Here is a 25756-nt window from a genome sequence, read left to right as displayed (position 1 = left end):
TTTTTGGTTAAAATATCTGAAATGCTTTTTGAGACATGTATTTTATCAAAGTTTAAAACGGTTGGCAATTTTGAATGAATAAGTGACTAAATAAATATATTTTTATTCTCTCCTTTCTTTTGTGAAATACAGGCCCTTATTTCTTACAATGTATTGCCAAGTGACTTTCTAGTATACTATTTTGTAGCAGTTATTATGGATTTCTCTTTAAAGGAATCCTACATGAGAATTAGTGCCAGTATTTTCTGATGCTCACATAGTAAAAACATGAAGTAAAATTAAAAAGTATCTTAAAAAGATAGAACAATTTTTAGCATTTTATCTTTAAGCTTTTTCAAGAAAAGCAAAGCAGTTTTGGAAACACTTTGTTAACACAATTTTGGATGTTATGGAACTAAATATTGTTTAATTTTCAATTGTTCTCCCAGCTGTTATGATAAAAATTACTCTCTCTCTATTTATCTTAGAAAATGTACTTGTAACTGACATTTTATAAACTTCCCTGCATGATTCTCCTTTGACTGCACACGATATTAATCATGGAGCTTGCTCAAGCATAATAAATGCTATTTTCTGGAAATTTCTGATGTTTACCTTAGCATCAGTTTATTTTTAAAAAAAATAGCTTATACTCAAGAATGGGAATATAGCATTATTTTGTGTTTTTCTGATATGGACTTTTTCTAGAAATGTAGTACATTGTTCATCAAGTAAGCCTGGGTGAAAGCTACTACAGTTGTCACATCTCATATTGTAATAAATCAACAACAAACTACATACTTAGTAGATGAAAATGAATCAAACAAAGGCACTGCTGAGATTTGAACTCAGGATCTCCTGTTTACTAGACAGGCGCTTTAACCAACTAAGCCACAGCACCACATGGAAAGAAGCATTTTTTACTTGCTATTTTATGGAAATATCTGATGTTTACTTTAGCATCATTTTAATGCTAAAATATAGCTTATATTCAAGAAAGGAAATATTGCATTATTTTGTGTTTGTCAGATGTAGACTTTATCTAGAAACATAGAACATTGTCCACCAAGTAAGCCAGAAAGAAGACTGCTAAAGTTTTCACATCTCATATTGTCATGAATCAACAACAAACTACATAATAAGGTGATGAAAATTAACCAAACAAAAGTCACTGCCAAGATTCGATTGCAGGATCTCCTGTTTACTTGACAGGCGTGTTAACCAGCTAAGCCACAGCACCACCTGCTCCAAAGTTTCATATAATGAAAAATTATATATCTCCTGTATGTTTTATGGTAACATTTTTTGAGATCCTTAAAAAGGCTGATGCTTAATCGATTCTTTAAAAGGTAAAAATAAAGAAAAAAATACAGTATATGTTTTCTTCTCTACATTCATTTAAAAATTATAGGACTGTTTTTCTTAAAATGGTTTGGCAAAGTCACTCTCTTATATTAATTTTTTGTAGCAGTTATTATAGCATTCTCTTTAAAAGCATCCTACAATGGATTAATGTTTGCTTTTTTATGATACACAAACAGAAAAAATAAACTTGTAATTCAAATGAAGATCTCTATCTTCTAAATATAGATCTAATGTTAGCTTTTTTTCTTGAAGCTTGTTCAAGAGACTTGAAGCTTTTTTTTCTGGAAATACTTTCCTAACAGAATTTTGCAAATGTTATGGAACTAAATATTGATTCATTTTTAAATAATTCTCCTAGCCTCTAGGACTAAAATGACTCTTTCCCAAATGATCTTGGTAAACATACTTTGCTTTAGATATTTTCACACTTCCTATGGACTTCTCCTTTTACTAAACTCCATTATTATTCTGGAGGTTGTTTAAACAGAATGCAAAGTATTCTCTAGAAAACTCTCATGTCTAACAGCATACATTTAATTCAACTGTATGGCTTATATCAAAACAGGAACATGTTTTATTGTCTTCTAATATGGACTGCATCTAGAAATGAACTGTATTGCTGACCAAGTGAACTGGGGTGAAAGTTGCTCAAGGAATCACATGTCTTATTTCTTGAGCATCAACAATACACTACATGCTAAGATATGACAAGCGAATAAAAGGTACAGCTGAGATTTGAACTCAGGATCTCCTGTTTACAAGACAGGCAATTTAACCAACTAAGCCACAGCACCATATAGAAGCCACTGTTTAATATTAAAAAAAATATATGTAAAGTATAATTTTTGGTAGAAATATTTGAAATGCTTTTTGAGACATGTATTTTATCAAAGTTTAAAATGGTTGGCAATTTTGAATGAATAAGTGACTAAATAAATATGTTTTTATTCTCTCCTTTCTTTTGTGAAATACAGGCCCTTATTTCTTACAATGTATTGCCAAGTGACTTTCTAGTATACTATTTTGTAGTAGTTATTATGGATTTCTCTTTAAAGGAATCCTACATGAGAATTAGTGCCAGTATTCTCTGATGCTCACATAGTAAAAACATGAAGTAAAATTAAAAAGTATCTTAAAAAGATAGAACAATTTTTAGCATTTTATCTTTAAGCTTTTTCAAGAAAAGCAAAGCAGTTTTGGAAACACTTTGTTAACACAATTTTGGATGTTATGGAACTAAATATTGTTTAATTTTCAATTGTTCTCCCAGCTGTTATGATAAAAATTACTCTCTCTCTGTTTATCTTAGAAAATGTACATGTAACTGACATTTTATAAAATTCCCTGCATGATTCTCCTTTGACTGCACACAATATTAATCATGGAGCTTGCTCAAGCATAATAAATGCTATTTTCTGGAAATTTCTGATGTTTACCTTAGCATCAGTTTATTTTTAAAAAAAATAGCTTACACTCTAGAAAGGGAATATAGCATTATTTTGTGTTTTTCTGATATTGTCTTTTTCTAGAAATGTAGTACATTGTTCATCAAGTAAGCCTGGGTGAAAGCTACTACAGTTGTCACGTCTCATATTGTAATGAATCAACTACAAACTACATACTTAGTAGATGAAAATGAATCAAACAAAGGCACTGCTGAGATTTGAACTCAGGATCTCCTGTTTACTAGACAGGCGCTTTAACCAACTAAGCCACAGCACCACATGGAAAAAAGGTTTTTTACATGCTATTTTATGGAAATATCGGATGTTTACCTTAGCATCATTTTAATGCTAAAATATAGCTTATATTCAAGAAAGGAAATATTGCATTATTTTGTGTTTGTCAGATGTAGACTTTATCTAGAAACATAGAACATTGTCCACCAAGTAAGCCAGAAAGAAGACTGCTAAAGTTTTCACATCTCATATTGTCATGAATCAATCACAAACTACATAATAAGGTAATGAAAATTAACCAAACAAAAGTCACTGCCAAGATTCGATTGCAGGATCTCCTGTTTACTTGACAGGCGTGTTAACCAGCTAAGCCACAGCACCACCTGCCCCAAAGTGTCATATAATGAAAAATGATATATCTCATGTATGTTTTATGGTAACATTTTTTGAGATCTTTAAAAAGGCCGATGCTTAATCGATTCTTTAAAAGGTAAAAATAAAGAAAAAAAATACAGTATATGTTTTCTTCTCTACATTTATTTAAAAATTATAGGACTGTTTTTCTTAAAATGGTTTGGCAAAGTCACTCTCTTATATTAATTTTTTGTAGCAGTTATTATAGCTTTCTCTTTAAAAGCATCCTACAATGGATTAATGTTTGCTTTTTTTATGATACAGAAACAGAAAAAATAAACTTGTAATTCAAATGAAGATCTCTATCTTCTAAATATAGATCTAATGTTAGCTTTTTTTCTTGAAGCTTGTTCAAGAGACTTGAAGCTTTTTTTTCTGGAAATACTTTCCTAACAGAATTTTGCAAATGTTATGAAACTAAATATTGATTCATTTTTAAATAATTCTCCTAGCCTCTAGGACTAAAATTACTCTTTCCCAAATGATCTTGGTAAACATACTTTGCTTTAGATATTTTCACACTTCCTATGGACTTCTCCTTTGACTAAACTCCATTATTATTCTGGAGGTTGTTTAAACAGAATGCAAAGTATTTTCTAGAAAACTCTCATGTCTAACAGCATACATTTAATTCAACTATATGGCTTATATCAAAACAGGAACATGTTTTGTTGTCTTCTAATATGGACTGCATCTAGAAATGAACTGTATTGCTGACCAAGTGAACTGGGGTGAAAGTTGCTCAAGGAATCACGTCTTATTTCTTGAGCATCAACAATACACTACATGCTAAGATATGACAAGCAAATAAAAGGTACTGCTGAGATTTGAACTCAGGATCTCCTGTTTACGAGACAGGCAATTTAACCAACTAAGCCACAGCACCATATAGAAGCCTCTGTTTAATATTAAAAAAAATATATGTAAATTATCATTTTTGGTAAAAATATTTGAAATGCTTTTTGAGACATGTATTTTATCAAACTTTAAAATGGTTGGCAATTTTGAATGAATAAGTGAATAAATAAATATGTTTTTATTCTCTCCTTTCTTTTGTGAAATACAGGCCCTTATTTCTTACAATGTATTGCCAAGTGACTTTCTAGTATACTATTTTGTAGCAGTTATTATGGATTTCTCTTTAAAGGAATCCTACATGAGAATTAGTGCCAGTAATTTCTGATGCTCACATAGTAAAAATATGAAGTAAAATTAAAAAGTATCTTAAAAAGATAGAACAATTTTTAGCATTTTATCTTTAAGCTTTTTCAAGAAAAGCAAAGCAGTTTTGGAAACACTTTGTTAACACAATTTTGGATGTTATGGAACTAAATATTGTTTAATTTTCAATTGTTCTCCCAGCTGTTATGATAAAAATTACTCTCTCTCTATTTATCTTAGAAAATGTACTTGTAACTGACATTTTATAAAATTCCCTGCATGACTCTCCTTTGACTGCACATGATATTAATCATGGAGCTTGCTCAAGCATAATAAATGCTATTTTCTGGAAATTTCTGATGTTTGCCTTAGCATCAGTTTATTTAAAAAAAAATAGCTTATACTCAAGAATGGGAATATAGCATTATTTTGTGTTTTTCTGATATGGACTTTTTCTAGAAATGTAGTACATTGTTCATCAAGTAAGCCTGGGTGAAAGCTACTACAGTTGTCACGTCTCATATTGTAACGAATCAACATCAAACTACATACTTAGTAGATGAAAATTAATCAAACAAAGGCACTGCTGAGATTTGAACTCAGGATCTCCTGTTTACTAGACAGGCGCTTTAACCAACTAAGCCACAGCACCACATGGAAAGAAGCTTTTTTACATGCTATTTTATGGAAATATCTGATGTTTATCTTAGCAACATTTTAATGCTAAAATATAGATTATATTCAAGAAAGGAAATATTGCATTATTTTGTGTTTGTCAGATGTAGACTTTATCTAGAAACATAGAACATTGTCCACCATGTAAGCCAGAAAGAAGACTGCTAAAGTTTTCACATCTCATATTGTCATGAATCAACAACAAACTACATAATAAGGTGATGAAAATTAACTAAACAAAAGTCACTGCCAAGATTCGATTGCAGGATCTCCTGTTAACTAGACAGGCGTGTTAACCGGCTAAGCCACAGCACCACCTGCTCCAAAGTGTCATATAATGAAAAATTATATATCTCATGTATGTTTTAAGGTAACATTTTTTGAGATCCTTAAAAAGGCAGATGCTTAATCGATTCTTTAAAAGGTAAAAATAAAGAAAAAAAATACAGTATATGTTTTCTTCTCTACATTTATTTAAAAATTATAGGACTGTTTTTCTTAAAATGGTTTGGCAAAGTCACTCTCTTATATAAATTTTTTGTAGCAGTTATTATAGCATTCTCTTTAAAAGCATCCTACAATGGATTAATGTTTGCTTTTTTACGATACAGAAACAGAAAAAATAAACTTGTAATTCAAATGAAGATCTCTATCTTCTAAATATAGATCTAATGTTAGCTTTTTTTCTTGAAGCTTGTTCAAGAGACTTGAAGCTTTTTTTTCTGGAAATACTTTCCTAACAGAATTTTGCAAATGTTATGAAACTAAATATTGATTCATTTTTAAATAATTCTCCTAGCCTCTAGGACTAAAATGACTCTTTCCCAAATGATCTTGGTAAACATACTTTGCTTTAGTTATTTTCACACTTCCTATGGACTTCTCCTTTGACTAAACTCCATTATTATTCTGGAGGTTGTTTAAACAGAATGCAAAGTATTTTCTAGAAAACTCTCATGTCTAACAGCATACATTTAATTCAACTATATGGCATATATCAAAACAGGAACATGTTTTGTTGTCTTCTAATATGGACTGCATCTAGAAATGAACTGTATTGCTGACCAAGTGAACTGGGGTGAAAGTTGCTCAAGGAATCACGTCTTATTTCTTGAGCATCAACAATACACTACATGCTAAGATATGACAAGCAAATAAAAGGTACTGCTGAGATGTGAACTCAGGATCTCCTGTTTACGAGACAGGCAATTTAACCAACTAAGCCACAGCACCATATAGAAGCCTCTATTTAATATTAAAAAAAATATATGTAAATTATCATTTTTGGTAAAAATATTTGAAATGCTTTTTGAGACATGTATTTTATCAAAGTTTAAAACGGTTGGCAATTTTGAATGAATAAGTGAATAAATAAATATGTTTTTATTCTCTCCTTTCTTTTGTGAAATACAGGCCCTTATTTCTTACAATGTATTGCCAAGTGACATTCTAGTATACTATTTTGTAGCAGTTATTATGGATTTCTCTTTAACGGAATCCTACATGAGAATTAGTGCCAGTATTTTCTGATGCTCACATAGTAAAAACATGAAGTAAAATTAAAAAGTATCTTAAAAAGATAGAACAATTTTTAGCATTTTATCTTTAAGCTTTTTCAAGAAAAGCAAAGCAGTTTTGGAAACACTTTGTTAACACAATTTTGGATGTTATGGAACTAAATATTGTTTAATTTTCAATTGTTCTCCCAGCTGTTATGATAAAAATTACTCTCTCTCTATTTATCTTAGAATATGTACTTGTAACTGACATTTTATAAAATTCCCTGCATGATTCTCCTTTGACTGCACATGATATTAATCATGGAGTTTGCTCAAGCATAATAAATGCTATTTTCTGGTAATTTCTGATGTTTGCCTTAGCATCAGTTTATTTAAAAAAAAAAATAGCTTATACTCAAGAATGGGAATATAGCATTATTTTGTGTTTTTCTGATATGGACTTTTTCTAGAAATGTAGTACATTGTTCATCAAGTAAGCCTGGGTGAAAGCTACTACAGTTGTCACGTCTCATATTGTAACGAATCAACATCAAACTACATACTTAGTAGATGAAAATGAATCAAACAAAGGCACTGCTGAGATTTGAACTCAGGATCTCCTGTTTACTAGACAGGCACTTTAACCAACTAAGCCACAGCACCACATGGAAAGAAGCTTTTTTACATGCTATTTTATGGAAATATCTGATGTTTATCTTAGCAACATTTTAATGCTAAAATATAGATTATATTCAAGAAAGGAAATATTGCATTATTTTGTGTTTGTCAGATGTAGACTTTATCTAGAAACATAAAACATTGTCCACCAAGTAAGCCAGAAAGAAGACTGCTAAAGTTTTCACATCTCATATTGTCATGAATCAACAACAAACTACATAATAAGGTGATGAAAATTAACTAAACAAAAGTCACTGCCAAGATTCGATTGCAGGATCTCCTGTTAACTAGACAGGCATGTTAACCGACTAAGCCACAGCACCACCTGCTCCAAAGTGTCATATAATGAAAAATTATATATCTCATGTATGTTTTAAGGTAAAAATTTTTGAGATCCTTAAAAAGGCCGATGCTTAATTGATTCTTTAAAAGATAAAAATAAAGAAAAAAAATACAGTATGTTTTCTTCTCTACATTTATTTAAAAATTATAGGACTATTTTTCTTAAAATGGTTTGGCAAAGTCACTCTCTTATATTAATTTTTTGTAGCAGTTATTATAGCATTCTCTTTAAAAGCATCCTACAATGGATTAATGTTTGCTTTTTTAAGATACAGAAACTGAAAAAATAAACTTGTAATTCAAATGAAGATCTCTATCTTCTAAATATAGATCTAATGTTAGCTTTTTTTCTTGAAGCTTGTTCAAGAGACTTGAAGCTTTTTTTTCTGGAAATACTTTCTTAACAGAATTTTTCAAATGTTATGAAACTAAATATTGATTCATTTTTAAATAATTCTCCTAGCCTCTAGGACTAAAATGACTCTTTCCCAAATGATCTTGGTAAACATACTTTGCTTTAGTTATTTTCACACTTCCTATGGACTTCTCCTTTGACAAAACTCCATTATTATTCTGGATGTTGTTTAAACAGAATGCAAAGAATTTTCTAGAAAACTCTCATGTCTAACAGCATACATTTAATTCAACTATATGGCTTATATCAAAACAGGAACATGTTTTGTTGTCTTCTAATATGGACTGAATCTAGAAATGAACTGTATTGCTGACCAAGTGAACTGGGGTGAAAGTTGCTCAAGGAATCACGTCTTATTTCTTGAGCATCAACAATACACTACATTCTAAGATATGACAAGCAAATAAAAGGTACTGCTGAGATTTGAACTCTGGATCTCCTGTTTACGAGACAGGCACTTTAACCAACTAAGCCACAGCACCATATAGAAGCCCCTGTTTAATATTAAAAAAAATATATGTAAAGTATAATTTTTGGTAAAAATATTTGAAATGCTTTTTGAGACATGTATTTTATCAAAGTTTAAAACGGTTGGCAATTTTGAATGAATAAGTGACTAAATAAATATGTTTTTATTCTCTTCTTTCTTTTGTGAAATACAGGCGCTTATTTCTTACAATGTATTGCCAAGTGACTTTCTAGTATACTATTTTGTAGCAGTTATTATGGATTTCTCTTTAAAGGAATCCTACATGAGAATTAGTGCCAGTATTTTCTGATGCTCACATAGTAAAAACATGAAGTAAAATTAAAAAGTATCTTAAAAAGATAGAACAATTTTTAGCATTTTATCTTTAAGCTTTTTCAAGAAAAGCAAAGCAGTTTTGGAAACACTTTGTTAACACAATTTTGGATGTTATGGAACTAAATATTGTTTAATTTTCAATTGTTCTCCCAGCTGTTATGATAAAAATTACTCTCTCTCTATTTATCTTAGAAAATGTACTTGTAACTGACATTTTATAAAATTCCCTGCATGATTCTCCTTTGACTGCACATGATATTAATCATGGAGCTTGCTCAAGCATAATAAATGCTATTTTCTGGAAATTTCTGATGTTTGCCTTAGCATCAGTTTATTTTAAAAAAAAATAGCTTATACTCAAGAATGGGAATATAGCATTATTTTGTGTTTTTCTGATATGGACTTTTTCTAGAAATGTAGTACATTGTTCATCAAGTAAGCCTGGGTGAAAGCTACTACAGTTGTCACGTCTCATATTGTAACGAATCAACAACAAACTACATACTTAGTAGATGAAAATGAATCAAACAAAGGCACTGCTGAGATTTGAACTCAGGATCTCTTGTTTACTAGACAGGCGCTTTAACCAACTAAGCCACAGCACCACATGGAAAGAAGCTTTTTTACATGCTATTTTATGGAAATATCTGATGTTTATCTTAGCAACATTTTAATGCTAAAATATAGATTATATTCAAGAAAGGAAATATTGCATTATTTTGAGTTTGTCAGATGTAGACTTTATCTAGAAACATAGAACATTGTCCACCATGTAAGCCAGAAAGAAGACTGCTAAAGTTTTCACATCTCATATTGTCATGAATCAACAACAAACTACATAATAAGGTGATGAAAATTAACTAAACAAAAGTCACTGCCAAGATTCGATTGCAGGATCTCCTGTTAACTAGACAGGCGTGTTAACCGGCTAAGCCACAGCACCACCTGCTCCAAAGTGTCATATAATGAAAAATTATATATCTCATGTATGTTTTAAGGTAACATTTTTTGAGATCCTTAAAAAGGCAGATGCTTAATCGATTCTTTAAAAGGTAAAAATAAAGAAAAAAAATACAGTATATGTTTTCTTCTCTACATTTATTTAAAAATTATAGGACTGTTTTTCTTAAAATGGTTTGGCAAAGTCACTCTCTTATATTAATTTTTTGTAGCAGTTATTATAGCATTCTCTTTAAAAGCATCCTACAATGGATTAATGTTTGCTTTTTTATGATACAGAAACAGAAAAAATAAACTTGTAATTCAAATGAAGATCTCTATCTTCTAAATATAGATCTAATGTTAGCTTTTTTTCTTGAAGCTTGTTCAAGAGACTTGAAGCTTTTTATTCTGGAAATACTTTCCTAACAGAATTTTGCAAATGTTATGAAACTAAATATTGATTCATTTTTAAATAATTCTCCTAGCCTCTAGGACTAAAATGACTCTTTCCCAAATGATCTTGGTAAACATACTTTGCTTTAGTTATTTTCACACTTCCTATGGACTTCTCCTTTGACTAAACTCCATTATTATTCTGGAGGTTGTTTAAACAGAATGCAAAGTATTTTCTAGAAAACTCTCATGTCTAACAGCATACATTTAATTCAACTATATGGCTTATATCAAAACAGGAACATGTTTTGTTGTCTTCTAATATGGACTGCATCTAGAAATGAACTGTATTGCTGACCAAGTGAACTGGGGTGAAAGTTGCTCAAGGAATCACGTCTTATTTCTTGAGCATCAACAATACACTACATGCTAAGATATGACAAGCAAATAAAAGGTACTGCTGAGATGTGAACTCAGGATCTCCTGTTTACGAGACAGGCAATTTAACCAACTAAGCCACAGCACCATATAGAAGCCTCTGTTTAATATTAAAAAAAATATATGTAAATTATCATTTTTGGTAAAAATATTTGAAATGCTTTTTGAGAAATGTATTTTATCAAAGTTTAAAACGGTTGGCAATTTTGAATGAATAAGTGAATAAATAAATATGTTTTTATTCTCTCCTTTCTTTTGTGAAATACAGGCCCTTATTTCTTACAATGTATTGCCAAGTGACTTTCTAGTATACTATTTTGTAGCAGTTATTATGGATTTCTCTTTAAAGGAATCCTACATGAGAATTAGTGCCAGTATTTTCTGATGCTCACATAGTAAAAACATGAAGTAAAATTAAAAAGTATCTTAAAAAGATAGAACAATTTTTAGCATTTTATCTTTAAGCTTTTTCAAGAAAAGCAAAGCAGTTTTGGAAACACTTTGTTAACACAATTTTGGATGTTATGGAACTAAATATTGTTTAATTTTCAATTGTTCTCCCAGCTGTTATGATAAAAATTACTCTCTCTCTATTTATCTTAGAAAATGTACTTGTAACTGACATTTTATAAAATTCCCTGCATGATTCTCCTTTGACTGCACATGATATTAATCATGGAGCTTGCTCAAGCATAATAAATGCTATTTTATGGAAATTTCTGATGTTTGCCTTAGCATCAGTTTATTTTAAAAAAAAATAGCTTATACTCAAGAATGGGAATATAGCATTATTTTGTGTTTTTCTGATATGGACTTTTTCTAGAAATGTAGTACATTGTTCATCAAGTAAGCCTGGGTGAAAGCTACTACAGTTGTCACGTCTCATATTGTAACGAATCAACAACAAACTACATACTTAGTAGATGAAAATGAATCAAACAAAGGCACTGCTGAGATTTGAACTCAGGATCTCCTGTTTACTAGACAGGCGCTTTAACCAACTAAGCCACAGCACCACATGGAAAAAAGCTTTTTTACATGCTATTTTATGGAAATATCTGATGTTTATCTTAGCAACATTTTAATGCTAAAATATAGATTATATTCAAGAAAGGATATATTGCATTATTTTGTGTTTGTCAGATGTAGACTTTATCTAGAAACATAGAACATTGTCCACCAAGTAAGCCAGAAAGAAGACTGCTAAAGTTTTCACATCTCATATTGTCATGAATCAACAACAAACTACATAATAAGGTGATGAAAATTAACTAAACAAAAGTCACTGCCAAGATTCGATTGCAGGATCTCCTGTTTACTAGACAGGCATGTTAACCAGCTAAGCCACAGCACCACCTGCTCCAAAGTGTCATATAATGAAAAATTATATATCTCATGTATGTTTTATGGTAACATTTTTTGAGATCCTTAAAAAGGCCGATGCTTAATCGATTCTTTAAAAGGTAAAAATAAAGAAAAAAAATACAGTATATGTTTTCTTCTCTACATTTATTTAAAAATTATAGGACTGTTTTTCTTAAAATGGTTTGGCAAAGTCACTCTCTTATATTAATTTTTTGTAGCAGTTATTATAGCATTCTCTTTAAAAACATCCTACAATGGATTAATGTTTGCTTTTTTATGATACAGAAACAGAAAAAATAAACTTGTAATTCAAATGAAGATCTCTATCTTCTAAATATAGATCTAATGTTAGCTTATTTTCTTGAAGCTTGTTCAAGAGACTTGAAGCTTTTTTTTCTGGAAATACTTTCCTAACAGAATTTTGCAAATGTTATGAAACTAAATATTGATTCATTTTTAAATAATTCTCCTAGCCTCTAGGACTAAAATGACTCTTTCCCAAATGATCTTGGTAAACATACTTTGCTTTAGTTATTTTCACACTTCCTATGGACTTCTCCTTTGACTAAACTCCATTATTATTCTGGAGGTTGTTTAAACAGAATGCAAAGTATTTTCTAGAAAACCCTCATGTCTAACAGCATACATTTAATTCAACTATATGGCTTATATCAAAACAGGAACATGTTTTGTTGTCTTCTAATATGGACTGCATCTAGAAATGAACTGTATTGCTGATCAAGTGAACTGGGATGAAAGTTGCTCAAGGAATCACACGTCTTATTTCTTGAGCATCAACAATACACTACATTCTAAGATATGACAAGCAAATAAAAGGTACTGCTGAGATTTGAACTCAGGATCTCCTGTTTACGAGACAGGCACTTTAACAAACTAAGCCACAGCACCATATAGAAGCCCCTGTTTAATATTAAAAATAATATATGTAAAGTATAATTTTTGGTAAAATATTTGAAATGCTTTTTGAGACATGTATTTTATCAAAGTTTAAAACAGTTGGCAATTTTGAATGAATAAGTGACTTAATAAATAAGTTTTTATTCTCTTCTTTCTTTTGTGAAATACAGGCCCTTATTTCTTACAATGTATTGCCAAGTGACTTTCTAGTATACTATTTTGTAGCAGTTATTATGGATTTCTCTTTAAAGGAATCCTACATGAGAATTAGTGCCAGTATTTTCTGATGCTCACATAGTAAAAACATGAAGTAAAATTAAAAAGTATCTTAAAAAGATAGAACAATTTTTAGCATTTTATCTTTAAGCTTTTTCAAGAAAAGCAAAGCAGTTTTGGAAACACTTTGTTAACACAATTTTGGATGTTATGGAACTAAATATTGTTTAATTTTCAATTGTTCTCCCAGCTGTTATGATAAAAATTACTCTCTCTCTATTTATCTTAGAAAATGTACTTGTAACTGACATTTTATAAAATTCCCTGCATGATTCTCCTTTGACTGCACATGATATTAATCATGGAGCTTGCTCAAGCATAATAAATGCTATTTTCTGGAAATTTCTGATGTTTACCTTAGCATCAGTTTATATAAAAAAAAAATAGCTTATACTCAAGAATGGGAATATAGCATTATTTTGTGTTTTTCTGATATGGACTTTTTCTAGAAATGTAGTACATTGTTCATCAAGTAAGCCTGGGTGAAAGCTACTACAGTTGTCAAGTCTCATATTGTAACGAATCAACAACAAACTACATACTTAGTAGATGAAAAAGAATCAAACAAAGGCACTGCTGAGATTTGAAGTCAGGATCTCCTGTTTACTAGACAGGCGCTTTAACCAACTAAGCCACAGCACCACATGGAAAGAAGCTTTTTTACATGCTATTTTATGGAAATATCTGATGTTTACCTTAGCATCATTTTAATGCTAAAATATAGCTTATATTCAAAAAAGGAAATATTGCATTATTTTGTGTTTGTCAGATGTAGACTTTATCTAGAAACATAGAACATTGTCCACCAAGTAAGCCAGAAAGAAGACTGCTAAAGTTTTCACATCTCATATGTCATGAATCAACAACAAACTACATAATAAGGTGATGAAAATTAACCAAACAAAAGTCACTGCCAAGATTCGATTGCAGGATCTCCCGTTTACTAGACAGGCGTGTTAACCAGCTAAGCCACAGCACCACCTGCTCCAAAGTGTCATATAATGAAAAATTATATATCTCATGTATGTTTTATGGGAACATTTTTTGAGATCCTTAAAAAGGCCGATGCTTAATCGATTCTTTTAAAGGTAAAAATAAAGAAAAAAAATACAGTATATGTTTTCTTCTCTACATTTATTTAAAAATTATAGGACTGTTTTTCTTAAAATGGTTTGGCAAAGTCACTCTCTTATATTAATTTTTTGTAGCAGTTATTATAGCTTTCTCTTTAAAAGCATCCTACAATGGATTAATGTTTGCTTTTTTATGATACAGAAACAGAAAAAATAAACTTGTAATTCAAATGAAGATCTCTATCTTCTAAATATAGATCTAATGTTAGCTTTTTTTCTTGAAGCTTGTTCAAGAGACTTGAAGCTTTTTTTTCTGGAAATACTTTCCTAACAGAATTTTGCAAATGTTATGAAACTAAATATTGATTCATTTTTAAATAATTCTCCTAGCCTCTAGGACTAAAATGACTCTTTCCCAAATGATCTTGGTAAACATACTTTGCTTTAGTTATTTTCACACTTCCTATGGACTTCTCCTTTGACAAAACTCCATTATTATTCTGGAGGTTGTTTAAACAGAATGCAAAGTATTTTCTAGAAAACTCTCATGTCTAACAGCATACATTTAATTCAACTATATGGCTTATATCAAAACAGGAACATGTTTTGTTGTCTTCTAATATGGACTGCATCTAGAAATGAACTGTATTGCTGACCAAGTGAACCGGGGTGAAAGTTGCTCAAGGACTCACGTCTTATTTCTTGAGCATCAACAATACACTACATGCTAAGATATGACAAGCAAATAATAGGTACTGCTGAGATTTGAACTCAGGATCTCCTGTTTACGAGACAGGCACTTTAACCAACTAAGCCACAGCACCATATAGAAGCCCCTGTTTAACATTAAAAAAAATATATGTAAAGTATAATTTTTGGTAAAAATATTTGAAATGCTTTTTGAGACATGTATTTTATCAAAGTTTAAAACAGTTGGCAATTTTGAATGAATAAGTGACTAAATAAATATGTTTTTATTCTCTTCTTTCTTTTGTGAAATACACGCCCTTATTTCTTACAATGTATTGCCAAGTGACTTTCTAGTATACTATTTTGTAGCAGTTATTATGGATTTCTCTTTAAAGGAATCCTACATGAGAATTAGTGCCAGTATTTTCTGATGCTCACATAGTAAAAACATGAAGTAAAATTAAAAAGTATCTTAAAAAGATAGAACAATTTTTAGCATTTTATCTTTAAGCTTTTTCAAGAAAAGCAAAGCAGTTTTGGAAACACTTTGTTAACACAATTTTGGATGTTATGGAACTAAATATTGTTTAATTTTCAATTGTTCTCCCAGCTGTTATGATATAAATTACTCTCTCTCTATTTATCTTAGAAAATGTACTTGTAACTGACATTTTATAAAATTCCCTGCATGATTCTCCTTTGACTGCACATGATATTAATCATGGAGCTTGCTCAAGCATAATAAATGCTATTTTCTGGAAATTTCTGATGTTTGCCTTAGCATCAGTTTATTTAAAAAAAAATAGCTTATACTCAAGAATGGGAATATAGCATTATTTTGTGTTTTTCTGATATGGACTTTTCCTAGAAATGTAGTACATTGTTCATCAAGTAAGCCTGGGTGAAAGCTACTACAGTTGTCACGTCTCATATTGTAACGAATCAACAACAAACTACATACTTAGTAGATGAAAATGAATCAAACAAAGGCACTGCTGAGATTTGAACTCAGGATCTCCTGTTTACTAGACAGGCGCTTTAACCAACTAAGCCACAGCACCACATGGAAAGAAGCTTTTTTACATGCTATTTTATGGAAATATCTGATGTTTATCTTAGCAACATTTTAATGCTAAAATATAGATTATATTCAAGAAAGGAAATATTGCATTATTTTGTGTTTGTCAGATGTAGACTTTATCTAGAAACATAGAACATTGTCCACCAAGTAAGCCAGAAAGAAGACTGCTAAAGTTTTCACATCTCATATTGTCATGAATCAACAACAAACTACATAATAAGGTGATGAAAATTAACTAAACAAAAGTCACTGCCAAGATTCGATTGCAGGATCTCCTGTTTACTAGACAGGAATGTTAACCAGCTAAGCCACAGCACCACCTGCTCCAAAGTGTCATATAATGAAAAATTACATATCTCATGTATGTTTTATGGTAACATTTTTTGAGATCCTTAAAAAGGCCGATGCTTAATCGATTCTTTAAAAGGTAAAAATAAAGAAAAAAAATACAGTATATGTTTTCTTCTCTACATTTATTTAAAAATTATAGGACTGTTTTTCTTAAAATGGTTTGGCAAAGTCACTCTCTTATATTAATTTTTTGTAGCAGTTATTATAGCATTCTCTTTAAAAACATCCTACAATGGATTAATGTTTGCTGTTTTATGATACAGAAACAGAAAAAATAAAATTGTAATTCAAATGAAGATCTCTATCTTCTAAATATAGATCTAATGTTAGCTTTTTTTCTTGAAGCTTGTTCAAGAGACTTGAAGCTTTTTTTTCTGGAAATACTTTCCTAACAGAATTTTGCAAATGTTATGAAACTAAATATTGATTCATTTTTAAATAATTCTCCTAGCCTCTAGGACTAAAATGACTCTTTCCCAAATGATCTTGGTAAACATACTTTGCTTTAGTTATTTTCACACTTCCTATGGACTTCTCCTTTGACAAAACTCCATTATTATTCTGGAGGTTGTTTAAACAGAATGCAAAGTATTTTCTAGAAAACTCTCATGTCTAACAGCATACATTTAATTCAACTATATGGCTTATATCAAAACAGGAACATGTTTTGTTGTCTTCTAATATGGACTGCATCTAGAAATGAACTGTATTGCTGACCAAGTGAACCGGGGTGAAAGTTGCTCAAGGAATCACGTCTTATTTCTTGAGCATCAACAATACACTACATGCTAAGATATGACAAGCAAATAAAAGGTACTGCTGAGATTTGAACTCAGGATCTCCTGTTTACGAGACAGGCACTTTAACAAACTAAGCCACAGCACCATATAGAAGCCCCTGTTTAATATTAAAAAAAATATATATAAAGTATAATTTTTGGTAAAAATATTTGAAATGCTTTTTGAGACATGTATTTTATCAAAGTTTAAAACAGTTGGCAATTTTGAATGAATAAGTGACTTAATAAATAAGTTTTTATTCTCTTCTTTCTTTTGTGAAATACAGGCCCTTATTTCTTACAATGTATTGCCAAGTGACTTTCTAGTATACTATTTTGTAGCAGTTATTATGGATTTCTCTTTAAAGGAATCCTACATGAGAATTAGTGCCAGTATTTTCTGATGCTCACATAGTAAAAACATGAAGTAAAATTAAAAAGTATCTTAAAAAGATAGAACAATTTTTAGCATTTTATCTTTAAGCTTTTTCAAGAAAAGCAAAGCAGTTTTGGAAACACTTTGTTAACACAATTTTGGATGTTATGGAACTAAATATTGTTTAATTTTCAATTGTTCTCCCAGCTGTTATGATAAAAATTACTCTCTCTCTATTTATCTTAGAAAATGTACTTGTAACTGACATTTTATAAAATTCCCTGCATGATTCTCCTTTGACTGCACATGATATTAATCATGGAGCTTGCTCAAGCATAATAAATGCTATTTTCTGGAAATTTCTGATGTTTACCTTAGCATGAGTTTATTTAAAAAAAAAATAGCTTATACTCAAGAATGGGAATATAGCATTATTTTGTGTTTTTCTGATATGGACTTTTTCTAGAAATGTAGTACATTGTTCATCAAGTAAGCCTGGGTGAAAGCTACTACAGTTGTCAAGTCTCATATTGTAACGAATCAACAACAAACTACATACTTAGTAGATGAAAATGAATCAAACAAAGGCACTGCTGAGATTTGATCTCAGGATCTCCTGTTTACTAGACAGGCGCTTTAACCAACTAAGCCACAGCACCACATGGAAAGAAGCTTTTTTACATGCTATTTTATGGAAATATCTGATGTTTACCTTAGCATCATTTTAATGCTAAAATATACCTTATATTCAAAAAAGGAAATATTGCATTATTTTGTGTTTGTCAGATGTAGACTTTATCTAGAAACATAGAACATTGTCCACCAAGTAAGCCAGAAAGAAGACTGCTAAAGTTTTCACATCTCATATGTCATGAATCAACAACAAACTACATAATAAGGTGATAAAAATTAACCAAACAAAAGTCACTGCCAAGATTCGATTGCAGGATCTCCCGTTTACTAGACAGGCGTGTTAACCAGCTAAGCCACAGCACCACCTGCTCCAAAGTGTCATATAATGAAAAATTATATATCTCATGTATGTTTTATGGTAAAATTTTTTGAGATCCTTAAAAAGGCCGATGCTTAATCGATTCTTTTAAAGGTAAAAATAAAGAAAAAAAATACAGTATATGTTTTCTTCTCTACATTTATTTAAAAATTATAGGACTGTTTTTCTTAAAATGGTTTGGCAAAGTCACTCTCTTATATTAATTTTTTGTAGCAGTTATTATAGCTTTCTCTTTAAAAGCATCCTACAATGGATTAATGTTTGCTTTTTTATGATACAGAAACAGAAAAAATAAACTTGTAATTCAAATGAAGATCTCTATCTTCTAAATATAGATCTAATGTTAGCTTTTTTTCTTGAAGCTTGTTCAAGAGACTTGAAGCTTTTTTTTCTGGAAATACTTTCCTAACAGAATTTTGCAAATGTTATGAAACTAAATATTGATTAATTTTTAAATAATTCTCCTAGCCTCTAGGACTAAAATGACTCTTTCCCAAATGATCTTGGTAAACATACTTTGCTTTAGTTATTTTCACACTTCCTATGGACTTCTCCTTTGACAAAACTCCATTATTATTCTGGAGGTTGTTTAAACAGAATGCAAAGTATTTTCTAGAAAACTCTCATGTCTAACAGCATACATTTAATTCAACTATATGGCTTATATCAAAACAGGAACATGTTTTGTTGTCTTCTAATATGGACTGCATCTAGAAATGAACTGTATTGCTGACCAAGTGAACCGGGGTGAAAGTTGCTCAAGGAATCACGTCTTATTTCTTGAGCATCAACAATACACTACATGCTAAGATATGACAAGCAAATAAAAGGTACTGCTGAGATTTGAACTCAGGATCTCCTGTTTACGAGACAGGCACTTTAACAAACTAAGCCACAGCACCATATAGAAGCCCCTGTTTAATATTAAAAAAAATATATATAAAGTATAATTTTTGGTAAAAATATTTGAAATGCTTTTTGAGACATGTATTTTATCAAAGTTTAAAACAGTTGGCAATTTTGAATGAATAAGTGACTTAATAAATAAGTTTTTATTCTCTTCTTTCTTTTGTGAAATACAGGCCCTTATTTCTTACAATGTATTGCCAAGTGACTTTCTAGTATACTATTTTGTAGCAGTTATTATGGATTTCTCTTTAAAGGAATCCTACATGAGAATTAGTGCCAGTATTTTCTGATGCTCACATAGTAAAAACATGAAGTAAAATTAAAAAGTATCTTAAAAAGATAGAACAATTTTTAGCATTTTATCTTTAAGCTTTTTCAAGAAAAGCAAAGCAGTTTTGGAAACACTTTGTTAACACAATTTTGGATGTTATGGAACTAAATATTGTTTAATTTTCAATTGTTCTCCCAGCTGTTATGATAAAAATTACTCTCTCTCTATTTATCTTAGAAAATGTACTTGTAACTGACATTTTATAAAATTCCCTGCATGATTCTCCTTTGACTGCACATGATATTAATCATGGAGCTTGCTTAAGCATAATAAATGCTATTTTCTGGAAATTTCTGATGTTTACCTTAGCATCAGTTTATTTAAAAAAAAAATAGCTTATACTCAAGAATGGGAATATAGCATTATTTTGTGTTTTTCTGATATGGACTTTTTCTAGAAATGTAGTACATTGTTCATCAAGTAAGCCTGGGTGAAAGCTACTACAGTTGTCAAGTCTCATATTGTAACGAATCAACAACAAACTACATACTTAGTAGATGAAAATGAATCAAACAAAGGCACTGCTGAGATTTGAACTCAGGATCTCCTGTTTACTAGACAGGCGCTTTAACCAACTAAGCCACAGCACCACATGGAAAGAAGCTTTTTTACATGCTATTTTATGGAAATATCTGATGTTTACCTTAGCATCATTTTAATGCTAAAATATAGCTTATATTCAAAAAAGGAAATATTGCATTATTTTGTGTTTGTCAGATGTAGACTTTATCTAGAAACATAGAACATTGTCCACCAAGTAAGCCAGAAAGAAGACTGCTAAAGTTTTCACATCTCATATGTCATGAATCAACAACAAACTACATAATAAGGTGATGAAAATTAACCAAACAAAAGTCACTGCCAAGATTCGATTGCAGGATCTCCCGCTTACTAGACAGGCGTGTTAACCAGCTAAGCCACAGCACCACCTGCTCCAAAGTGTCATATAATGAAAAATTATATATCTCATGTATGTTTTATGGTAACATTTTTTGAGATCCTTAAAAAGGCCGATGCTTAATCGATTCTTTAAAAGGTAAAAATAAAGAAAAAAAATACAGTATATGTTTTCTTCTCTACATTTATTTAAAAATTATAGGACTGTTTTTCTTAAAATGGTTTGGCAAAGTCACTCTCTTATATTAATTTTTTGTAGCAGTTATTATAGCATTCTCTTTAAAAACATCCTACAATGGATTAATGTTTGCTGTTTTATGATACAGAAACAGAAAAAATAAAATTGTAATTCAAATGAAGATCTCTATCTTCTAAATATAGATCTAATGTTAGCTTTTTTTCTTGAAGCTTGTTCAAGAGACTTGAAGCTTTTTTTTCTGGAAATACATTCCTAACAGAATTTTGCAAATGTTATGAAATTAAATATTGATTCATTTTTAAATAATTCTCCTAGCCTCTAGGACTAAAATGACTCTTTCCCAAATGATCTTGGTAAACATACTTTGCTTTAGTTATTTTCACACTTCCTATGGACTTCTCCTTTGACTAAACTCCATTATTATTCTGGAGGTTATTTAAACAGAATGCAAAGTATTTTCTAGAAAACCCTCATGTCTAACAGCATACATTTAATTCAACTATATGGCTTATATCAAAACAGGAACATGTTTTGTTGTCTTCTAATATGGACTGCATCTAGAAATGAACTGTATTGCTGACCAAGTGAACCGGGGTGAAAGTTGCTCAAGGAATCACGTCTTATTTCTTGAGCATCAACAATACACTACATGCTAAGATATGACAAGCAAATAAAAGGTACTGCTGAGATTTGAACTCAGGATCTCCTGTTTACGAGACAGGCACTTTAACAAACTAAGCCACAGCACCATATAGAAGCCCCTGTTTAATATTAAAAAAAATATATATAAAGTATAATTTTTGGTAAAAATATTTGAAATGCTTTTTGAGACATGTATTTTATCAAAGTTTAAAACAGTTGGCAATTTTGAATGAATAAGTGACTTAATAAATAAGTTTTTATTCTCTTCTTTCTTTTGTGAAATACAGGCCCTTATTTCTTACAATGTATTGCCAAGTGACTTTCTAGTATACTATTTTGTAGCAGTTATTATGGATTTCTCTTTAAAGGAATCCTACATGAGAATTAGTGCCAGTATTTTCTGATGCTCACATAGTAAAAACATGAAGTAAAATTAAAAAGTATCTTAAAAAGATAGAACAATTTTTAGCATTTTATCTTTAAGCTTTTTCAAGAAAAGCAAAGCAGTTTTGGAAACACTTTGTTAACACAATTTTGGATGTTATGGAACTAAATATTGTTTAATTTTCAATTGTTCTCCCAGCTGTTATGATAAAAATTACTCTCTCTCTATTTATCTTAGAAAATGTACTTGTAACTGACATTTTATAAAATTCCCTGCATGATTCTCCTTTGACTGCACATGATATTAATCATGGAGCTTGCTTAAGCATAATAAATGCTATTTTCTGGAAATTTCTGATGTTTACCTTAGCATCAGTTTATTTAAAAAAAAAATAGCTTATACTCAAGAATGGGAATATAGCATTATTTTGTGTTTTTCTGATATGGACTTTTTCTAGAAATGTAGTACATTGTTCATCAAGTAAGCCTGGGTGAAAGCTACTACAGTTGTCAAGTCTCATATTGTAACGAATCAACAACAAACTACATACTTAGTAGATGAAAATGAATCAAACAAAGGCACTGCTGAGATTTGAACTCAGGATCTCCTGTTTACTAGACAGGCGCTTTAACCAACTAAGCCACAGCACCACATGGAAAGAAGCTTTTTTACATGCTATTTTATGGAAATATCTGATGTTTACCTTAGCATCATTTTAATGCTAAAATATAGCTTATATTCAAAAAAGGAAATATTGCATTATTTTGTGTTTGTCAGATGTAGACTTTATCTAGAAACATAGAACATTGTCCACCAAGTAAGCCAGAAAGAAGACTGCTAAAGTTTTCACATCTCATATGTCATGAATCAACAACAAACTACATAATAAGGTGATGAAAATTAACCAAACAAAAGTCACTGCCAAGATTCGATTGCAGGATCTCCCGCTTACTAGACAGGCGTGTTAACCAGCTAAGCCACAGCACCACCTGCTCCAAAGTGTCATATAATGAAAAATTATATATCTCATGTATGTTTTATGGTAACATTTTTTGAGATCCTTAAAAAGGCCGATGCTTAATCGATTCTTTAAAAGGTAAAAATAAAGAAAAAAAATACAGTATATGTTTTCTTCTCTACATTTATTTAAAAATTATAGGACTGTTTTTCTTAAAATGGTTTGGCAAAGTCACTCTCTTATATTAATTTTTTGTAGCAGTTATTATAGCATTCTCTTTAAAAACATCCTACAATGGATTAATGTTTGCTGTTTTATGATACAGAAACAGAAAAAATAAAATTGTAATTCAAATGAAGATCTCTATCTTCTAAATATAGATCTAATGTTAGCTTTTTTTCTTGAAGCTTGTTCAAGAGACTTGAAGCTTTTTTTCTGGAAATACATTCCTAACAGAATTTTGCAAATGTTATGAAATTAAATATTGATTCATTTTTAAATAATTCTCCTAGCCTCTAGGACTAAAATGACTCTTTCCCAAATGATCTTGGTAAACATACTTTGCTTTAGTTATTTTCACACTTCCTATGGACTTCTCCTTTGACTAAACTCCATTATTATTCTGGAGGTTATTTAAACAGAATGCAAAGTATTTTCTAGAAAACCCTCATGTCTAACAGCATACATTTAATTCAACTATATGGCTTATATCAAAACAGGAACATGTTTTGTTGTCTTCTAATATGGACTGCATCTAGAAATGAACTGTATTGCTGACCAAGTGAACTGGGGTGAAAGTTGCTCAAGGAATCATGTCCTATTTCTTGAGCATCAACAATACACTACATGCTAAGATATGACAAGCAAATAAAAGGTACTGATGAGATTTGAACTCAGGATCTCCTGTTTATGAGACAGGCACTTTAACCAACTAAGCCACAGCACCATATAGAAGCACCTGTTTAATATTAAAAAAAATATATGTAAAGTATCATTTTTGGTAAAAATATTTGAAATGCTTTTTGAGACATGTATTTTATCAAAGTTTAAAACGGTTGGCAATTTTGAATGAATAAGTGACTAAATAAATAAATTTTTATTCTCTCCTTTCTTTTGTGAAATACAGGCCCTTATTTCTTACAATGTATTGCCAAGTGACATTCTAGTATACTATTTTGTAGCAGTTATTATGGATTTTTCTTTAAAGGAATCCTACATGAGAGTTAGTGCCAGTATTTTCTGATGCTCACATAGTAAAAACATGAAGTAAAATTAAAAAGTATCTTAAAAGATAGAACAATTTTTAGCATTTTATCTTTAAGCTTTTTCAAGAAAAGCAAAGCAGTTTTGGAAACACTTTGTTAACACAATTTTGGATGTTATGGAACTAAATATTGTTTAATTTTCAATTGTTCTCCCAGCTGTTATGATAAAAATTACTCTCTCTCTATTTATCTTAGAAAATGTACTTGTAACTGACATTTTATAAAATTCCCTGCATGATTCTCATTTGACTGCACATGATATTAATCATGGAGCTTGCTCAAGCATAATAAATGCTATTTTCTGGAAATTTCTGATGTTTGCCTTAGCATCAGTTTATTTAAAAAAAAAATAGCTTATACTCAAGAATGGGAATATAGCATTATTTTGTGTTTTTCTGATATGGACTTTTCCTAGAAATGTAGTACATTGTTCATCAAGTAAGCCTGGGTGAAAGCTACTACAGTTGTCACGTCTCATATTGTAACGAATCAACAACAAACTACATACTTAGTAGATGAAAATGAATCAAACAAAGGCACTGCTGAGATTTGAACTCAGGATCTCCTGTTTACTAGACATGCGCTTTAACCAACTAAGCCACAACACCACATGGAAAGAAGCTTTTTTACATGCTATTTTATGGAAATATCTGATGTTTATCTTAGCAACATTTTAATGCTAAAATATAGATTATATTCAAGAAAGGAAATATTGCATTATTTTGTGTTTGTCAGATGTAGACTTTATCTAGAAACATAGAACATTGTCCACCAAGTAAGCCAGAAAGAAGACTGCTAAAGTTTTCACATCTCATATTGTCATGAATCAACAACAAACTACATAATAAGGTGATGAAAATTAACTAAACAAAAGTCACTGCCAAGATTCGATTGCAGGATCTCCTGTTTACTAGACAGGCGTGTTAACCAGCTAATCCCCAGCACCACCTGCTCCAAAGTGTCATATAATGAAAAATTATATATCTCATGTATGTTTTATGGGAACATTTTTTGAGATCCTTAAAAAGGCCGATGCTTAATCGATTCTTTAAAAGGTAAAAATAAAGAAAAAAAATACAGTATATGTTTTCTTCTCTACATTTATTTAAAAATTATAGGACTGTTTTTCTTAAAATGGTTTGGCAAAGTCACTCTCTTATATTAATTTTTTGTAGCAGTTATTATAGCATTCTCTTTAAAAACATCCTACAATGGATTAATGTTTGCTGTTTTATGATACAGAAACAGAAAAAATAAAATTGTAATTCAAATGAAGATCTCTATCTTCTAAATATAGATCTAATGTTAGCTTTTTTTCTTGAAGCTTGTTCAAGAGACTTGAAGCTTTTTTTTCTGGAAATACATTCCTAACAGAATTTTGCAAATGTTATGAAATTAAATATTGATTCATTTTTAAATAATTCTCCTAGCCTCTAGGACTAAAATGACTCTTTCCCAAATGATC

At 30.4% G+C, this 25756-nt stretch overlaps 20 non-coding genes across 20 annotated transcripts; all 20 read right to left on the bottom strand.

Annotated features, from left to right (window-relative positions):
• Positions 1-806: 806 nt before the first annotated feature.
• Positions 807-880, bottom strand: TRNAT-AGU (transfer RNA threonine (anticodon AGU)). Its single transcript has one exon. It is a non-coding gene; the product is annotated as a tRNA-Thr (tRNA).
• Positions 881-2064: 1184 nt separating this feature from the next.
• TRNAT-UGU (transfer RNA threonine (anticodon UGU)) lies at positions 2065-2138 on the bottom strand. The gene has a single exon. It is a non-coding gene; the product is annotated as a tRNA-Thr (tRNA).
• An 854-nt stretch (positions 2139-2992) lies between these two features.
• On the bottom strand, positions 2993-3066 carry TRNAT-AGU (transfer RNA threonine (anticodon AGU)). Its single transcript has one exon. It is a non-coding gene; the product is annotated as a tRNA-Thr (tRNA).
• Positions 3067-4249: 1183 nt separating this feature from the next.
• TRNAT-CGU (transfer RNA threonine (anticodon CGU)) lies at positions 4250-4323 on the bottom strand. The gene has a single exon. It is a non-coding gene; the product is annotated as a tRNA-Thr (tRNA).
• Positions 4324-5176: 853 nt separating this feature from the next.
• Positions 5177-5250, bottom strand: TRNAT-AGU (transfer RNA threonine (anticodon AGU)). Its single transcript has one exon. It is a non-coding gene; the product is annotated as a tRNA-Thr (tRNA).
• A 2111-nt stretch (positions 5251-7361) lies between these two features.
• On the bottom strand, positions 7362-7435 carry TRNAT-AGU (transfer RNA threonine (anticodon AGU)). The gene has a single exon. It is a non-coding gene; the product is annotated as a tRNA-Thr (tRNA).
• Positions 7436-8615: 1180 nt separating this feature from the next.
• Positions 8616-8689, bottom strand: TRNAT-CGU (transfer RNA threonine (anticodon CGU)). Its single transcript has one exon. It is a non-coding gene; the product is annotated as a tRNA-Thr (tRNA).
• An 854-nt stretch (positions 8690-9543) lies between these two features.
• On the bottom strand, positions 9544-9617 carry TRNAT-AGU (transfer RNA threonine (anticodon AGU)). Its single transcript has one exon. It is a non-coding gene; the product is annotated as a tRNA-Thr (tRNA).
• A 2110-nt stretch (positions 9618-11727) lies between these two features.
• TRNAT-AGU (transfer RNA threonine (anticodon AGU)) lies at positions 11728-11801 on the bottom strand. The gene has a single exon. It is a non-coding gene; the product is annotated as a tRNA-Thr (tRNA).
• Positions 11802-12985: 1184 nt separating this feature from the next.
• TRNAT-CGU (transfer RNA threonine (anticodon CGU)) lies at positions 12986-13059 on the bottom strand. Its single transcript has one exon. It is a non-coding gene; the product is annotated as a tRNA-Thr (tRNA).
• An 853-nt stretch (positions 13060-13912) lies between these two features.
• Positions 13913-13986, bottom strand: TRNAT-AGU (transfer RNA threonine (anticodon AGU)). Its single transcript has one exon. It is a non-coding gene; the product is annotated as a tRNA-Thr (tRNA).
• A 1181-nt stretch (positions 13987-15167) lies between these two features.
• TRNAT-CGU (transfer RNA threonine (anticodon CGU)) lies at positions 15168-15241 on the bottom strand. Its single transcript has one exon. It is a non-coding gene; the product is annotated as a tRNA-Thr (tRNA).
• An 853-nt stretch (positions 15242-16094) lies between these two features.
• Positions 16095-16168, bottom strand: TRNAT-AGU (transfer RNA threonine (anticodon AGU)). Its single transcript has one exon. It is a non-coding gene; the product is annotated as a tRNA-Thr (tRNA).
• Positions 16169-17350: 1182 nt separating this feature from the next.
• Positions 17351-17424, bottom strand: TRNAT-CGU (transfer RNA threonine (anticodon CGU)). The gene has a single exon. It is a non-coding gene; the product is annotated as a tRNA-Thr (tRNA).
• An 854-nt stretch (positions 17425-18278) lies between these two features.
• On the bottom strand, positions 18279-18352 carry TRNAT-AGU (transfer RNA threonine (anticodon AGU)). Its single transcript has one exon. It is a non-coding gene; the product is annotated as a tRNA-Thr (tRNA).
• Positions 18353-19533: 1181 nt separating this feature from the next.
• Positions 19534-19607, bottom strand: TRNAT-CGU (transfer RNA threonine (anticodon CGU)). The gene has a single exon. It is a non-coding gene; the product is annotated as a tRNA-Thr (tRNA).
• An 854-nt stretch (positions 19608-20461) lies between these two features.
• Positions 20462-20535, bottom strand: TRNAT-AGU (transfer RNA threonine (anticodon AGU)). Its single transcript has one exon. It is a non-coding gene; the product is annotated as a tRNA-Thr (tRNA).
• A 1181-nt stretch (positions 20536-21716) lies between these two features.
• Positions 21717-21790, bottom strand: TRNAT-CGU (transfer RNA threonine (anticodon CGU)). The gene has a single exon. It is a non-coding gene; the product is annotated as a tRNA-Thr (tRNA).
• An 854-nt stretch (positions 21791-22644) lies between these two features.
• On the bottom strand, positions 22645-22718 carry TRNAT-AGU (transfer RNA threonine (anticodon AGU)). Its single transcript has one exon. It is a non-coding gene; the product is annotated as a tRNA-Thr (tRNA).
• A 2107-nt stretch (positions 22719-24825) lies between these two features.
• Positions 24826-24899, bottom strand: TRNAT-AGU (transfer RNA threonine (anticodon AGU)). The gene has a single exon. It is a non-coding gene; the product is annotated as a tRNA-Thr (tRNA).
• Between the last annotated feature and the right edge of the window lie 857 nt (positions 24900-25756).

This window comes from Taudactylus pleione, unplaced genomic scaffold (assembly GCF_031769625.1).
Source record: "Taudactylus pleione unplaced genomic scaffold, aTauple2 ptg000100l, whole genome shotgun sequence".
NCBI lineage: Eukaryota > Metazoa > Chordata > Amphibia > Anura > Myobatrachidae > Taudactylus > Taudactylus pleione.
Note: the sequence above shows the minus strand (reverse complement) of the source record. Positions and strands in the feature narration are given on the sequence as shown.